Source organism: Marmota flaviventris, chromosome 14 (assembly GCF_047511675.1).
Source record: "Marmota flaviventris isolate mMarFla1 chromosome 14, mMarFla1.hap1, whole genome shotgun sequence".
Taxonomy (NCBI): Eukaryota; Metazoa; Chordata; class Mammalia; order Rodentia; family Sciuridae; genus Marmota; species Marmota flaviventris.
The window spans coordinates 64,907,949-64,919,990 of NC_092511.1; positions in this window are offsets into that span (position 1 = coordinate 64,907,949).

The window sequence follows — 12,042 nt, forward strand, 5'->3', positions numbered from 1 at the left end:
CTGCCCTATCCTTTGCTGTGTTCTTAAAGTTGACAATCAACTAGAGGCTAAAACCAAAAGCACAGTGTTATCTTTGTCTTCTGTTTCCCATTCCAATCCATCAGCAAGTTCTACCATTTTTATTTTGAAAATATGTCTTGATGTCTTGAATTCATCTTGTTTCTATCACCTCTATGAGCTTCCTTATCCTCATTACCCATCCCATCTCATCTGGTCTATAGCAATAAATTCTTCATTTCATGAACATGGAAGCAGATTTCAAGCAGCTAATAAGAAGATGGCATACTCAAATTCAACTCCAATTGACAATGTTCTGCCAAATGAAAATCTTTCTGTACTCAACATGGTTATTTAAGATGTAAAAAAAATCTCTGTAAATTTCGAAATGTACATATAGGAAATATTCTTCAAATACTGTAAACAAAAATGAGTAATGCCAGGTTAGGACCACCACAAAAAAAAAAAAAAAAAATCAAACAATTCAGAACGTTTTCTTAAAAAAAAAACAAACACTTCTAGGTAATTTCTCAATCAATAAGGAAATAAAATTTAAAATTAGACTAATAATAAATCAAGAACAGCAAGAACATAGAGTATGGAAATTTACAAAGTACCATCAAAGCTCTAACCTGATGAATATGTGTATGAAAATTAAGTTCATTATGCAAGAATGAAGAAAAAATTGAATATTTATCTCTCAAATATATTTTTTTTTGGAAAAAAACTTATGTAATCTATGTAATGTAGAAGATAATATAAAGATATAATCTGAAATTTAAAATCATAGAAATAATAAATGTAATTAAAAATAATACTAAAATATACAATTTTCCAATTTTCACAGAGATAAAAATTATGAAGACCAATGGAAATTTAAAATTAAAATCCTATTCCTTTATATTAAAGAGATTGAAATTATGAGGTTATTTTTTAAGAATATATCTATCTCTGTCTAAACACACACACACACTTTAAAATATATATTCAATGGGAAATTTTTTAGGTAAAGTGCAATTTGTTTCAGGAAGAAAGAGAAAACATGGATAAATTAATTGCCATGTAGAAGATCTATTTGTATTAGTACACAGAACTTTTTCTACATCTCTACTACCTATATAAATAATCATAATGTTATAATCATAATCATGAGGGACAGTTCCATTCTTTCCCTTGACTTTACAGGGACAAAAGTGTACAGATCAGCCTCCACAAGCTATACATTTAAATATTGAAAAGGTTAAAAAAAAACACCTAACTGGCAAATAAGATGTGGTATACTTTCTCCTCATAACAAATACACTTCTCAAATATATGTTTGTGAAGCTGGAACATAATATAACTAGAAGTTGGAAAACGTGTATGACAGTTGCATTTAAATACTACTACACATTTTGAGTATTCATAAGCTGGGATATTTGTGAGAATAATAAAATAAAATCTTTTTATTTTTTAAAGAACCACATGTATATTATTTCAAACATTTTTCATTCTTACTTTCACTTAAGCAAAATCACAAGCAAGGTCATTTGAATCAAGATTTTACTATGCATGCATTTTATTCACAATGACATTAAATTAGATGATCACATACTTTTAACTTCATTATGAATTATATTATATTGAATATAAATATTCCTTTGTCATCAAAAAAAGTAATGGAACTTTTTAGTTCTTTCTTTTCTAATATTTTACTAAAGTGCATAACCCCCCCCACACACCCCATACACACAAAAGAAAAGAAGAAATAAAAAAGGAAGAAAAAAATGCTGGAAATAATAGCAAAATATTTACTTGACTAAGTCATTTTTTTTCAAAATTTAGAAAAAGCATACATTTAAACTAATTTGAACTTTTTCCAAGTAAAATAGCCAAATAAAATATGTTCATTGTTTTTAAAGCAGTTCCAAAATCTGTAGCTAGTACAAGTTCAAAATTAATTTGATTTTTTACCAAAAATAACAATTTGTTTCTAGTACATTTTGTATCCTACTATATCAAATAGTTTTTTACAGAATTTAGATGGCATTATCATTGTGTGTCTAAATGTGGTTTTAAGTTTAAATTTATTGTGTACATCATAAAATATTTCATCTTTGGGTGATTCAGAAAGTGTCATGTGTAATATTAGAATTTTTCCAAAGAACATTTTTGGTATTAGCATAGTAAAATTTCAGGAAACTACAGAAACTATATGGCAAAAATAAGACTTCTAATTTTCTGTTAGAATTCTGACTTGTACATCTAACTCACAAACTTAATTTTAGATAAATCACTTAAATGCTGTTAAATATTTTATAAAATAAAATCATAATTTTGTATTTAAGAATCCATCTATTTGCGGTGTAACGATCAGAATCATGTCTTACTCTTGTTATTAAAATTAAATATACACACATTTGAGAAAAAAATTAACGTTACAAATATTTATTTCAGTCACTTTGTGTATCACTAACCTAGATGAATATTATGAGCTCATGAAGAGCAAGAAAATGGAAGCTAGTTCTTTGTAGCAAGTGATTATGCCAGAATCTTTGGAGACTATTCTAAGAACTTTACAGGTCATTCAATTTCTTTCTGTTTTTTTAACTGTTGCTTATAGTTTCATAGTTCTGAAATAGACAGCAGCAGCACCCACATATCTCGAAGGCTTTCAACTGTGGTCACGTTTTGTTTTGATTGTTGGGATTAGGGATGTAGAGGCATGTTCCCTGGAGGTAAGCAGTGACATGCCATAGAATACCTCTTGCCCAGGTCTTAGAGAGTAGTACTCAGGTGAGGAGTCAATCTAAGAAAATATGCCAATGCAATTATCCTTTAGTATTCACAGGGGATGAGTTCCAGGAGCCACATGAATACACAAATTTGGAGATGCCCAAGCCCCTTAAATAAAATGGCACATAACCATTTGTGTGTGAAAAGCAACCAATCCTCAAAGATATTTTAAATTGTCTCTAGGTTTACTATACTTAATATAAGTGTTGTGTAAAAACTGTCTTGTTTAGGGAATAGTGGCAAGAAGAAAGGTCCATATATGTTCAGCATGGGAGTAATTTTTCTTTCCTCAAATATTTTTGTTCCATTGATGATTGAATCCATGGATACAGAACCCATGGATACAGAGGGCCACCTGTGCCTTGCAGATGAGATAATAAAAAAGAGAAAACCATTAGCATTCTGACCCTTAACTTTGGAGGAACATATTGTTATTATCATGTACTGGATGTTTTCTCTTCTGTAACCGTGGAAGAGTGTATAAAAGAGTAAGTGCTATCATGATGTCCTACTGACTACCAACAAGCCAACGTATTTATGTTTTTTTTTTTTAAATTACAGTCCTAAATACCCATATCAGAACACCAGATGCATTTATATTAAATAAAGGGAAGAAAATTTATCTTTAAGAATGGCAGTTTTAATGTGGTTATCAAACCAAAAGCTTGAAATACCCATTGTTTTATTTACATAGATATGCTGAAGCTATTAAAATGTTTGATAATTTCTATGGCAAAAGATCCCTTAAATATCACAAAAAGATTTTAGAACAGTAAATTCAAAGATACACATTTTTTTCTTATATTTACTATGTATTAATTTGTATTTTTGAATTATTTAAAATAAGCATGTATATTTTAAGAAGTTTATTGGGTGGGAGGAATTAAACTTATTGACTTTTATGTCTTTTTTTTAAATTTTTTATTGTTGGTTATTCAAAACATTACATAGTTCTTCATATATCATATTTCACCCTTTGATTCAAGTGGGTTACGAGCTCCCATTTTTACCCCATATACAGATTGCAGAATCACATCAGTTACACATCCATTGATTTACATATTGCCATACTACTGTCTGTTGTGTTCTTCTGCCTTTCCTATCCTCTACTATCCCCCCTCCCCTCCCCTCCCCTCCCCTCTTCTCTCTCTGTCCCCTCTACTGTCATTCATTTGTCCCCCTTGTATTATTTTTCCCTTTCCCCTCACTTCCTCTTGTATGTACTTTTGTATAACCTGAGGGTCTCCTTCCATTTCCATGCAATTTCCCTTCTCTCTCCCTTTCCCTCCCACCTCTCATCCCTGTTTAATGTTAATCTTCTTCTCATGCTCTTCAACCCTACTCTGTTCTTAGTTACTCTCCTTACATCAAAGAAGACATTTTGCATTTGTTTTTTAGGGATAGGCTAGCTTCACTTAGCATAATCTGCTCTAATGCCATCCATTTCCCTGCAAATTCTATGATTTTGTCATTTTTTTAATGCAGAGTAATACTCCATTGTGTATAAATGCCACATTTTTTTTTTATCCATTCGTCTATTGAAGGGCATCTAGGTTGGTTCCACAGTCTTGCTATTGTGAATTGTGCTGCTATGAACATAGATGTAGCAGTGTCCCTGTAGCATGCTCTTTTTAGGTCTTTAGGGAATAGACGGAGAAGGGGAATAGCTGGGTCAAATGGTGGCTCCATTCCCAGCTTTCCAAGAAATCTCCATACTGCTTTCCAAATTGGCTGCACCAATTTGCAGTCCCACCAGCAATGTACAAGTGTACCCTTTTCCCCACATCCTCGCCAGCACTTGTTGTTGTTTGACTTCATAATGGCTGCCAATCTTACTGGAGTGGGATGGTATCTTAGGGTAGTTTTGATTTGCATTTCTCTGACTGCTAGAGATGGTGAGCATTTTTTTCATGTACTTGTTGATTGATTGTATGTCCTTCTCTGAGAAGTGTCTGTTCAGGTCCTTGGCCCATTTTTTGATTGGGTTGTTTGTTATTTTATTGTGTAATTTTTTGAGTTCTTTGTATACTCTGGATATTAGGGCTCTATCTGAAGTGTGAGGAGTAAAGATTTATTCCCAGGATGTAGGCTCCCTATTTACCTCTCTTATTGTTTCTTTTGCTGAGAAAAAACTTTTTAGTTTGAGTAAGTCCCATTTGTTGATTCTAGTTATTAACTTTTGTGCTATGGGTGTCCTATTGAGGAATTTGGAGCCTGACCCCACAGTATGTAGATTGTAGCCAACTTTTTCTTCTATCAGACGGAGTGTCTCTGATTTGATATCGAGCTCCTTGATCCATTTTGAATTAACTTTTGTGCATGGCGAGAGAAAGGGATTCAGTTTCATTTTGTTGCATATGGATTTCCAGTTTTCCCAGCACCATTTGTTGAAGATGATATCCTTCCTCCATTGCATGCTTTTAGCCCCTTTATCAAATATAAGATAGTTGTAGTTTTGTGGATTGGTTGCTGTGTCCTCTATTCTGTACCATTGGTCCACCCGCCTGTTTTGGTACCAGTACCATGCTGTTTTTGTTACTATTTCTCTGTAGTATAGTTTGAAGTCTGGTATCGCTATACCGCCTGATTCACACTTCCTGCTTAGCATTGTTTTTGCTATTCTGGGTCTTTTATTTTTCCATGTGAATTTCATGATTGCTTTCTCTATTTCTACAAGAAATGCCGTTGGGATTTTGATTGGCATTGCACTAAACCTATAGAGAACTTTTGGTAATATCGCCATTTTGATGATGTTAGTTCTGCCTATCCATGAACAGGGTATATTTTTCCATCTTCTAAGATCTTCTTCTATTTCTCTCTTTAGGGTTCTGTAGTTTTCCCTGTATAATTCTTTCACCTCTTTTGTTAGGTTGATTCCCAAGTATATTATTTTTTTTGAAGATATTGTGAATGGAGTGGTTGTCCTCATTTCCATTTCAGAGGATTTGTCGCTGATATACAGGAATGCCTTTGATTTATGCGTGTTGATTTTATATCCTGCCACTTTGCTGAATTCATTTATTAGCTCTAATAGTTTCTTTGTAGACCCTTTTGGGTCTGCTAGGTATAGAATCATGTCATCTGCAAATAGTGATAATTTAAGTTCTTCTTTTCCTATTTTGATGCCTTTAATTTCTTTCGTCTGTCTAATTGCTCTGGCCAGTGTTTCGAGAACTATGTTGAACAGAAGTGGTGAGAGAGGGCATCCCTGTCTTGTTCCAGATTTTAGAGGGAATGCCTTCAATTTTTCTCCATTCAGAATGATGCTAGCCTGAGGCTTAGCATAGATTCGTTTTACAATATTGAGGCATTTTCCTGTTATCCCTAGTTTTTCTAGAGTTTTGAACATAAAGGGATGCTGTACTTTGTCAAATGCTTTTTCCGCATCTATCGAGATGATCATATGGTTCTTATTTTTAAGTCTATTCATGTGGTGAATAACATTTATTGATTTCCGTATATTGAATCAGCCTTGCATCCCAGGGATGAATCCTACTTGATCATGGTGCACAATTTTTTTTGATATGTTTTTGTATCCGATTCGCCAGAAATTTATTGAGGATTTTTGTATCTAGGTTCATTAGAGATATTGGTCTGTAGTTTTCTTTCTTTGAAGTGTCTTTGTCTGGTTTAGGTATCAGGGTGATGTTGGCCTCGTAGAATGAATTTGGAAGTTCTCCCTCTTTTTCTATTTCCTGAAGTAGCTTGAAAATTATTGGTATTAGTTCCTCTTTAAAGGTTTTGTAAAACTCTGCTGTATACCCATCCGGTCCTGGGCTTTTCTTAGTTGGTAGTCTTTTGATGGTTTCTTCTATTTCCTCAATTGATATTGGTGTGTTTAGGTTGTCTATATCTTCCTGACTCAATCTGGGCAGATCATATGACTTAAGAAATTTATCTATGCCTTCACTATCTTCTAATTTATTGGAGTATAAGGATTCAAAATAATTTTTGATTATCTTCTGTATTTCTGAAGTGTCTGTTGTGTTATTGCCTTTTTCATCCAGTATGCTAGTAATTTGAGTTCTCTCTCTTCTTCTCTTTGCTAGCATGGCTAAGGGTCTGTCGATTTTGTTTATTTTTTCAAAGAACCAACTTTTAGTTTTGTCAATTTTTTTCAATTATTTCTTTTGTTTCGATTTCATTAATTTCAGCTCTGATTTTAATTATTTCTTGCCTTCTACTTCTTTTGCTGTTGTTTTGCTCTTCTTTTTCTAGGATTTTGGGATGAAGTATGAGATCATTTATTTGTTGTTTTTTTCTTTTTTTAATGAATGAACTCCTCGCAATGAATTTTCCTCTTAGAACTGCTTTCAATGTGTCCCATAGATTCCGATATGTTGTGTCTGTGTTTTCATTTATCTCTAAGAATTTTTTAATTTCCTCCTTGATGTCTTCTATAACCCATTGATCATTCAGTAACCTATTGTTCATTCTCCAAGTGATGTATGCTTTTTCCTTCCTTCTTTTATCGTTGATTTTCAGTTTCATTCCATTATGATCAGATAAGATGCATGGTATTATCTCTACTCCTTTATATTGTCTAAGAGTTGCCCTGTGACATCATATGTGATCTATTTTTGAGAAGGATCCATGTGCTGCTGAGAAAAAAGTGTAACTGCTTGATGTTGGGTAGTATATTCTATATATGTCAATTAAGTCTAGGTTATTAATTGTGTTATTGAGTTCTATAGTTTCCTTATTCAACTTTTGTTTGGAAGATCTGTCCATTGGTGAGAGAGGTGTGTTGAAGTCTCCCATGATTATTGTATGGTGGTCTATTAGACTCTTGAACTTGAGAAGAGTTTGTTTGATGAACATAGCTGCACCATTGTTAGGGGCATATATATTTATGATTGTTATGTCTTGTTGGTGTATGGTTCCCTTGAGCAGTATGTAGTGTCCCTCTTTATCCCTTTTGATTAACTTGGGCTTGAAATATATTTTATTTGGTATGAGTATGGACACACCTGCTTATTTCCAAAGTCCATATGAGTGATATGATTTTTCCCAACCTTTCACCTTCAGCCTATGTATGTCTTTTCCTATCAAATGCGTCTCCTGTAGGCAGCATATTGTTGGGTCTTGTTTTGTGATCCATTCTACTAGCCTGTGTCTCTTAATTGGTGAGTTTAAGCCATTAACATTTAGGGTTATTATTGAGATATGGGTTGTTCTTCCAGCCATATTTGTTTATTTATGTTACTAAACATGGTTTGTTTTCCTCTTTGATTATTTTCCCCCCTTTACTGTCCTACCTCCCACTGTTGGTTTTCATTGTTATTTTCCATTTCCTCCTCCTGTAATGTTTTGCCGAGGATGTTTTGAAGAGATGGTTTTCTAGCTGCAAATTCTTTTAACTTTTGTTTATCGTGGAAGGTTTTAATTTCATCTTCCATCCTGAAGCTTAATTTTGCTGGATACACAATTCTTGGTTGGAACCCATTTTCTTTCAGTGTTTGAAATATGTTATTCCAGGATCTTCTAACTTTCAGAGTCTGTGTTGAAAGATCAGCTGTTATCCTGATTGGCTTACCACTAAATGTAATCTGCTTCCTTTCTCTTGTAGCTTTTAAAATTCTCTCCTTATTCTGTATGTTGGGCATCTTCATTATAATGTGTCTAGGTGTGGATCTCTTATGATTTTGCACATTCGGCGTCCTGTAGGCTTCTAGGATTTGGGATTCTATCTCATTCTTCAAGTCTGGGAAGTTTTCTCGTATTATTTCATTGAATAGATTGCTCATTCCTTTGGTTTGAAACTCTGTCCTTTCCTGTATCCCAATGACTCTTAAATTTGGTCTCTTGATGTTATCCCATATTTCTTGGATGTTCTGCTCATGGTTTCTTAACAGTCTTGCTGAGCTGTCTATGTTCTTTTCAAGTTGAAATACTTTATCTTCATTGTCTGATGTTCTATCTTCTAAGTGTTCTACTCTGCTGGTAGTATTCTCAATTGAGTTTTTAAGTTGGTTTATTGCTTCCTGCATTTCTAGGATTTCTGTTTGTTTTTTATAACCTCTATCTCCCTGTATAGTTGATCTTTTGCTTCTTGGATTTGTTTATGTAATTCATTGTTGAAGTGATCTTTCATTGTCTGATTTTGCTGTCTGATGCCTTCCTTGAGACTCCAGATCATCTGAAGCATGTATATCCTGAATTCTTTATCTGACATTCCATCTGCTGCAGCTATTACCTCTTCTAACGTTGAGTTGTCCTGCATTGCTTGTGGTCCTTTCTTTCCTTGTCTCTTTATACTGTTCGCGTTTCTTTCTGCTTGGTGAAACTGTTGTGCTATTGAATTTTCCCCCTATATATTTATATTGGTCTTGTATAGTTGTAAAGTCTCCCTCGCAGGCGTGGGCAGCGGCTCTGTCCCTCTGCGGGCCGCTAGGCTTGTTCTGTCGGTGGTCGCAGTTCTGCCTACTTTGCAGGTGCAGGCAGCGGCACTGCCCCTCTGCAGGCCTCTGGGGCTGTTCTTCCTGTGGGTCACAGGTCCGCCTACCTTGCAGGCGTGGGGGGGGGCGGCTCTACCCTTCCACAGGCCACTGGGCCTGTTCTGTCTGTTGGTTGCAGGTCTGGCCTGTTCTGTTGGTGGTCACAGTTCTGCCTACCTGGCAGGCGCGGGGGTGGGGTGGGGTAGGGGGGGACTCTGCCCCTCAGCAGGCCGCTGGGCCTGTTCTGTGGGTGGTCACAGTTCCATCTACCTTGCTGTCTCAGGGGGAGGGGGAGGCTCTGCCTCTCAGCAGGCCGCTGCTCCTGTTCTGCCAGTGGGTCGCAGGCCCTCCTACCTTGCAGGAGTGGTTGGCAGCTCTGCCCCTCCACGGGCCACTGAGCCTTTTCTGTCGGTGGTCATAGTTCCGCCTACCTGGCAGGTGCGGGGTGTGGGGGGCGGCTCTGCCCCTCAGCAGGCCACTGGGCCTTTTCTGACAGTGGTCTCAGTTCCGCCTACAGTTTTAGAAGTCTCAGTCCATAGACAGCTGGCTCCATTCCTGAGGGCTCCAGGTGAGGCTGAACATCATGGTGGAAGAGTGTGGCAGAGGGAAGCGGCTCAACATGATGGTCAGGAAGCCAACTTTTTTGTCTTTGCTAAAGTGGTATGTCACTTGAATTATTTTAGAATTGACTTACAACTTGAAATTACTTAATAAATTATTTTCACAGATATTTTCTTTGACACTATTCCATAGAAATAGATAGCAAGTTATTTCTAAAGAGATGATTTATAAAAAATTTTAAAAGCTACCATTTATACTTTAAGTAAACAGAACAATTATGCACATATTTAATAAATTTTAACAAGTGGTAAAATATATCATCTACTATAAAGAACTATATCTAAAATAAAGATTATTCATATATTCAAAATTTATTATTCATATATAAAAAATTTATCAAAATATGTTGAATACAGATACAGATACAGTCATATCTATAGTCCAGTAAAATAATAAATGTATATAATATTAAATACTTTTCTTTAAACTAATATGATGAAGATATAGATAGATACAATCATATAACTGTGACAGTCAAATTCCAAATTACAAACATCCTCTTATTTCCCTGGGTGATAAGAACATCAGTAAATGTCTGAAACAGCAAGCAGATAGTACCAAATTCTATATGTACTATATTTTAGATGTATGTAAATAACTGATAAAAGTTTTATCAGTTATTATTATTAAAACTTTATTATTAAAATTACTGGGTCACAGTAAGAGATTAACAATAGTAACTAATAACAGAAATATTATAACACTATAAGTTGTTTGCATGTGGTTTCTCTCTCAAAATATTTTATTGTCTCCCTACTTCTTGTGATGATATGAGATGATACTGCTTTGTGTTTCTGCAAACAAAAGACCTGACAGGAACACTTAGAGAAGGAAGAGTTCATTTTGGCTCATTGTTTCAGAGGTTAAGTCCCTAATTGTCCAACTCTGTTGCTCTGGGCGGCAGGTGAGGTAGAACATAATGGCAAGGAGTGTGACAGAGGAAAGCAGCTCAGGCCATGACAGTCAAGAAGGAGAGAGAGAACAGGGCCTGGGGAAGCGTGTTGCACTCACTAGGGACAAAATGCAAACTACAAAGGCTAGCATTCACTGACCAACTTCCTGAAACAGCATCCTACCTGCCTACAATTACCATCCATTTAATCCATATCAGTGGATTAATCCAATATTAGTTTACATTTCTCATAAACTAATCAGTTCACCTCTAAATTTTCATGCATTGTCTCACACATGAACTTTTGAGTGACATCTCATATCTAAACCATAACACAATGCTTATGTATAAGATGAAATGAAAATGATGTGGACATTGTGATGTAGCTTTAGGCTACTATGTAAGGGTCACTTAAACACAAGCACTTAGATACTGCAACAGTCAATGTACTATCCATGATAGCTACTAGAAAATGAATGGACACTTGTGCATACAGACATATATTCTACAAAAAGGGATTTTTTGCATCTCCAGGAGAAGGTGCAGAATGAACTAAGATTTCATCACACTACTCCAAACAATGTGTGATATTTAAAATGTACAAATTATTTATTTTCAAAATATTCTACTTAATAGTTTTGAATAGTGATGGACCATGGATAACAGAAATCATGAAAAGCAAAACTACCAATAGAAAAACTACTATAAATTTAAAAAAATCTAAAATTCAAAGATTAATAAAGTAATGTGATGATACAAAAATATTAATTTTTATTCTAATTTTCTTATTTCTTAGGTAGGTATGAGACCATGTTGTTGATCATCCAAAGAGACCATGAAATCTGCTAAGAGATAATATTGGGTGAGGTCAATCATAGTGAATCCTGAGGTTCAAACAATGATATATGGCCATGGTATGGAGAGGAAATGACATTCTAGAAGAAGTAGTAGTCACAATGGATTTTGAAGATTGAATCTATGTAGAAAAATATTCAAATATGTAGAAAATCAATTAACCTTCCAGGACAAAAAGAAACCAATCTTTATATGCTTCTCCAACTTCCCCATTACATTTGATGAAGACATTCATCTTTTATTTAATAAATTACAAGTAATAGCACATTTGTTTAATTACTATCATTTACTAAGATTTCAATGATAGTGAAGAGAAGCGTATTTTTGAATAAGGGGATTAAATCTGTACAGGATTAAAAGGAAATCTTATAAAATTAAAGGGCATTATGAGAATACCACAGGCCATCAAATCAAGATAGAAGTAACTATTTAATCAATTCATGTAAGTTGAACCTGTAATATGAA